This window comes from Amborella trichopoda, chromosome 11 (assembly GCF_054954075.1).
Source record: "Amborella trichopoda isolate Santa Cruz 75 chromosome 11, AtrichopodaSantaCruz75HAP2 v2.0, whole genome shotgun sequence".
Classification (NCBI taxonomy): domain Eukaryota; kingdom Viridiplantae; phylum Streptophyta; class Magnoliopsida; order Amborellales; family Amborellaceae; genus Amborella; species Amborella trichopoda.
The window spans coordinates 34,776,266-34,782,649 of record NC_142346.1 but is presented as its reverse complement, the minus strand read 5'-3'; the positions used below and the strand labels follow the sequence as shown (position 1 = coordinate 34,782,649).

At 33.5% G+C, this 6,384-nt stretch overlaps 1 long non-coding RNA gene across 7 annotated transcripts; it reads left to right on the top strand.

Annotated features, from left to right (window-relative positions):
- The first annotated feature begins 298 nt into the window (after window positions 1-298).
- LOC105420848 (uncharacterized) lies at window positions 299-6,142 on the top strand. 7 transcript variants are annotated; one of them, XR_016044996.1, is made up of 7 exons: window positions 299-491; window positions 2,369-2,449; window positions 2,609-2,644; window positions 2,891-2,959; window positions 3,032-3,349; window positions 5,441-5,833; window positions 5,906-6,142. It is a non-coding gene; the product is annotated as an uncharacterized LOC105420848 (long non-coding RNA). The 7 variants fall into 7 exon arrangements; XR_016045000.1 differs by having other exon boundaries at window positions 2,888-2,959; XR_016044999.1 differs by lacking the exon at window positions 2,609-2,644 and having other exon boundaries at window positions 2,937-2,959.
- Window positions 6,143-6,384: the final 242 nt, after the last annotated feature.

The window sequence follows — 6,384 nt, the reverse complement described above, 5'->3', positions numbered from 1 at the left end:
TTGACAAGATAGCACCAACATAAAGCAGATTCCTGAGGCCCTACACCTGTCGCTTTATAAAAAAGAAAGATTCCCACTCATTACACTTGTCTTTTCACCTTTATTAAAGAAGATTCCATATCATCATAGCCATCCACTTGCCCTCTTCTTTATCACTAACAAATACAAACCGACCATTTGGCATCCATCAAAAGAAAGCATCATCCAGCTGGCGCAAATCAAACGGCTTCTCTTAAAGAAAATAAAATAGAATGGAATAAGTTTGAAGTCCCGCCACTATAAATACGAAACTCCTCAGAACTTTAAGGGCATCCTTTGATTGAGCCTCCCTCTTCAGCTCTGATCTCTCTCTTCTTTCTTCAGCTCTGATCTCTCTCTCTCTCTCTTCATTCTCCTTTGTAAAATCTTATGTGTGATTGTAATTGGGACAGTCTCCCAAGTTATTGTCCCAATTAGTGGAAGGCTTTCTGCAGTTACTGCATCTGTAAATAGTAAGCCCTTCTTTCTTTTCTTCTTTCTTTTCATGTGTCTGTTATGAGTCTGTAAGAAAGTCTGTTTATACAGTTTCTTATATGTATTTGTCCATACTGTCTTTTTGTAATACAGTATGTTTAAAAGTCTTGAATACAATATGTTTAGTCATGTCTAGTCTATAATATGTTATAGTCCATATATGTTTTAGTCCATTTGAGTTTGTAATCATTATGTTTGATAATGCAATTTAGAATTGTTTTCAGCATTAAAGTATACGAAATCCCCTTATACTACTTGGCTATTAGTAGATATATCCCCATTTTCATTAGTTATAATTATTAGTATATTATTATATTTAGGTTACTTTAGACAGTTAATATATATATATATATATATATATATATAGGGATAATCTAAACTTCACAACCCATAAAATTACAGAGTTTAAAGATAGAGGGAGTTGTGAAGGGTAGATTTACTAATTTTGTAGTCTATTTTTTTTTAAAAATTATTGTTTGTGATATCTTCATCATTAAATAAGGACAATTTTGTAAATATTACTACAATATAATTGGTACTTTTTTCATCTCCATAAAAGGTAAAATTGAAATTTTTACTAAAAGACAAAGGTACTCCACAAATAAAATTTCAAGAAACTAACTTCCAAAATGCCATTGTACTTTTGTAAAAATTTCAAATTTACCCTTGCTTAATGTTAAGTTGCTTATTAAAATAATTTTTTAATAAAAAGTAATGCTTTTTTTAACAAATACACCCATCATAACTCCTTCTAACTTTAACATTTGTATTTTGAGGGGTTGTTAATTCTAGACAAACACATATATATATATATATATATATATATATATATATATATATATATATATAGGTACAAGATCCTGTCAGCCCATGGGCTGACCGCTACAGTGTTAGCCAACAGCTCAGATTGAATCTGGGCCCAATCCAATGGTCACGACTTCATTTTGTATTTTTATTTTTATTTTTTAATATAAATTCAAATAACTTGAAATTTTTAACGTTTATTTTAAAACAATATTAGAATATAATAAAATAATTTGAAAAATATAAATTGATCAAAATACCCTTGAAACATATCTGGGGTATTTTGGTTAATTTATATTTTACAAATTACTGTTTTGATATTTTTATATGGTGAACCTTAATAAGTAGAATGTATGCCAAAATATTCAAGTGATTTGGATTAGTAGATAAAAAATGAAAATTCAAATATGAAATAAGGTCGTGATTGTCAGATTGGCCCATATTCAATCTGGGCCATTGGCTAACGCAGTAACAGTTAGCCTGTGGGGAGTGACTTCATGTACCGGTTGTATAGTAATATAATGCAACAACATTAAAAAATCATGTTAGGCCCATTTGTTTGATCCAAATGTTAAATTATACATTCTTTTCATTCTAATGAATAATCCCGAAAAATAAAATTTTTAAAATGCAACCTATAAAGTATGTTTTTAACCCAATTGATATAGGCCTTCCGTTTTGGTAAGATGTTCAGATTTAGGCCTTAGAATGATTTTTTTCTTTTCAAAGATTTTAGATAATTTTATTATCATTAGATTAACAATATTAAAAAAAAAATGATTTTGAATTCATAAAGGCCTAGATCTTTAAATTCATCAAGTGGACGGTCTAGATTCATTGTTGAAAGAGACTCATTTTTACCATTAATAAAAGTGCAAAGTAGTTTTTTTTTCTCGAGAGTGATTTAGCTATGGAACGGAGATGGTATCTTCATGGACAATGGTTTAGTTGTGGAATAGAGATGAGATGGTTGCTCTCAAAGTTCTCCTCTTGGATAGTGGTTTAGCGGTAGAATATAGATGATCTCTTCTTGGACAATGGTTTAATGCAGATGAGAGGTCAACGATGGTGCCGATGGGGTGACTGGATCTAAAAGGGTTTACTTGACTAAGTTTTGTCGAGGATTATGGAGGTAACTTTATGTCGCAAAACTTGTAATGTAACTTTCATTGGTATAGTGGATTTTAGTTTGCCATGCCTATGGACGTAGTTCTCTTGAGGTGAACCATGTAAATCTTTGTGCTCTTGTGGTGTGTGTGTTTTATGTTTTATTTCTCCCTCGTGCTCTCAGCTATTTTATTTCGAGCTGGATAAATACACGATATTGGTAAGATCCAATTTTGAGATTCTTTTTTTCGCATCTAAGGGGTTATTAAATCCTAACAAGTGCTATTATCAAGAACTGTTGGTATCTATCCAGAATTGCTATTATCAAGAACTGTTGGTATCTATCCAGAATTGGTATTATCAGTATATTTATAGAGTTCTTGTGTATTCTTTAATCAATAAATAAATATATGGGGAGTTCTTTGCAAATAGTTTGAGATTCTAAACATTTTACATGAGGAAGTAGGGCATTACAAAAGTGATGACAGGGATCAGTTTACAAACTCTGGCAGCAAAGGTGGAAGAGGTGTAAGAGGTAACAGTTTTGTGATATGGTGATCCTGCACGTCCATAGTGTATACACTCGTGATCGTTACAACTTATACAGGAAAACCAGCAAACATGAAGAAGAAATGCTTGAATTTTCCCTAAAAATGCAAGCAAGAGGAACTGACATGCTTTCTTGAATCGCAACGGATGCCGCCTCTTCCTGCAATTACCTATCAAATTTCACTTTAGAGAGAGAAACACAGAGAGACAGAGAGGTAGAGAGAGAACGCATTAGGTATGCCTCCGAAGAGAGAACAATTGGGTTACCATTCGAGGAAGTAAGCCAAGGGAGAAAGGGAGACTCTCGCGAAAATGTTCTGTATGTTACAAAGACATGAGTGCTCATGCCTTGAGAAAGTTCAACTTTAGTGATAAGGTACATCAAAGTACACATTATCTGAATCAGGACCTATGCAAGAACAGGCCCATATTCCTCCATCTCTCTCACTATCTCTACCTCTCTCTATCTATCTCTCTACTTTCTCAGTGATGTTGAAACTTTGTTCTTTAAATAATGCATCTTATTAGAAGTTTGAGCAGGGATGTCATTTCGAGGCTGGTATTTTTCCTGCATTCAGTGATAATCACTTACACCAAGGTCCCTCTGGATCATGCAGTAAAATACTCCCTCGGAGAAAGAGTTACTGATGGATCTCTTTTTTTATAGAAGATTTTTGGAGTTTTGAATTTACTCAAGGGTTGTAGTTTGAAGAAGGTTGAAACATTGAATTATAAGAGGTAATTTTGGTGTAATTTTTTTTTTCAGGTGATCTGAGATTCCATTTTTATCTCTAATTATAAAAATTTAGAGAAAAAAATAGTTCAAATCAAGAAGATCTATGAACACATGAAAATCTTGAATTACTAATGAAGATCTACATCCAATACATGCACGTCACGTGGCAAATGATAGAATTACTCATAAAGAGTAGGACTGGGCAAGTAGATTTTCTTTGGTTAAAGGAAGGAAAATTGTTTCATGCGGGTTGGACCGCATCTCTAAATATGCAGCGAGAGAGTGTAGAACATTCATTTTAAAAATGTATGCAAGTAGGTGCTCCATCTAAAAACAATAGAAACTAACAGTCCAAATGTTTTCTTCCTAGAATTAGTATTTCTAGTCTTTTAAATTTATTTATTTGTTCATATTCATGATCTCCATGTTACATATTACATATCCTTAAAAATTAAGTCTTAAAATTCTTCTAAAAAATAGATTTATTAAGGCGAACACATTTTTACGTATGCGGCCTTGGCCGCATAGAAACTGCGTCCTTTTGTTTGGCCAAAGGATTTTTTACACACTTTATTTTTGGGAAATTTACGTACAGACTGTTTTTATTACTAAGATTTAATGCAAAAGTCGGCCGTTATTATCTAGAAGGACGGATCCTGAAATTTTTTATTTTTTTCAGGTTTGCCAATAGTCTGATGTTGTAAAGCCCCATACATTAGAACACTCAAGTGTTTTTCTTTTCTTTTTTATATTTTTTACTTTTTACCATCTGTTCGATGTTTACAATATCGAAACGCTTGAGTTACACCTATGAATCTCTTGCTTTCTCTATTTCTCGTTTTTTGCCTCTTTTTCTCTCTCTCTCTTTCTTTCTCCAGCATGATTATTTTATCTCTCTTTACTCTATCTCTCTCTACTCTATCTCTATCTCTATCTACTCACGCTCTATCTTCTTGCTCGCTTTTTACCTCTCTTTACTGGCATCTGCTCTCGGTTCACTCTCTCTTACCCTCTTATCAATTTGAACCTTGCTTTTTGATTTGCCCTAAATTTCTTGAGTTTTCTACTACGGTTTCGTATTTGATCATCGCAAAGATATTGAAGTTGGCCGAAACAGATTTTTGATGTACTCAAAATGAATTTAAATTTCTTGTGTCGATTTCTGTTAATATTGGAACACTAGAGCTCTAAGGGGTTCCTGTCTATGTTTGCTTAATATTTTTATTTAATATGAAATTGCTACATTTATCATTAGTATAGTGTATTAAACATAAGTAACTATAATTTATGTTGATTCTTGTATCTAGATGCTCATTTTATGTTTTATCAAATCGATTGAATCAATATCTTTATGTTTCATATGCATTATAAGAACCGGGTGATGCTAAAATTTTCTATATGTAATTTTGGCTGATGGTATTTGGATGCACATTTCATGTTTTATGAAGATATTGAATCAATGTCGTGATGTTTTTTAGGTTTTTTGACATTTGGGTGCTCTATGTATGGCATCATTGAAAATTGTTCAGTGGCTCACTGGGGTATTCAATACCTTGTGAACATTTTTAGTCCGTGTCGTTTATTCAGTACCTTGTGAAATGGGTGACATTCCTTTTAGCAATTAATTTTAATGAATATTTTGGGTGCTCTATGCAATTAGTGCAGGTTTTTTTATCAGTATTTTGGCTTTAGGGTGTCTTTGACTACGGCTATCTTCCATTGACTGTACAGGGCTGTCATTTGAGTCATCATACTGGCCACAAGTGGAGTGAGGTTGTTACGTTATTATTGTGGTTCCTTTCAGAGAAGGCTAAATGATGGACGAATGTACTACAAGGACGAGAATGTGAAAGCTGCTTTGTATAATGGGAGTGACGCATTGGACCAGTTAAAGATGCACATGGGGTCTATTGCGCATTGTGACCCTAGCTATTTGACGATTATATATCTAGAAAGTGATATTTTAGTAGAAGTAAACGAAGATATAGATGTGACGTATATGTTGTTGGTGGCTTCCAATGGTCATGTATGTATTGCACATTAACCATTCGAAGTAAAAAACAGGGAACATCAAACAAATATAGCGGGTGTAACTCCATCATGAGGACCATCAACAAGGATCAGGTAATACTTATGACATATATGTTTATCGTGTATTTCAACATTTATAATTAGCACTTATTGAATCCTTTTCAGCCATCCCATTCAACCAGTGCCCTTCCCCATCATCCAAAATGTAGTACATACATGTGATGCGGACTCCGAAAGGGCGAGACACATCCGGCTTGATCCCAATGATATGCATCTATCAGATTCTCCATGCAGTTCAGTCTACTCACATATTCATCTTTATATATGACAAGAGTTCGAGGATCTTAGGCTACTCCATAATCCTTTAGCAGATTATTATATATATAAATTATTTTTCATGAAGTACCTGAAAAGCGACCTAGATCTTTTAGTTGCAATCAACTGGGGAGGGGTACAACAGGATAGTGCGATGCTCTAGAGTTCCAGCACAAATTATTTTAAGGTGAGAGAGTTGTTAAATAACCACACTTGTATGGATCAAATAGAAGACGCACCGACCGTTAGCATGAAGCCAGTAATGAAGTACTACAGTAAACTGGCATAGTGAAAAACAATATGGATAATTCCTGTGAAGGGTCTGCTGC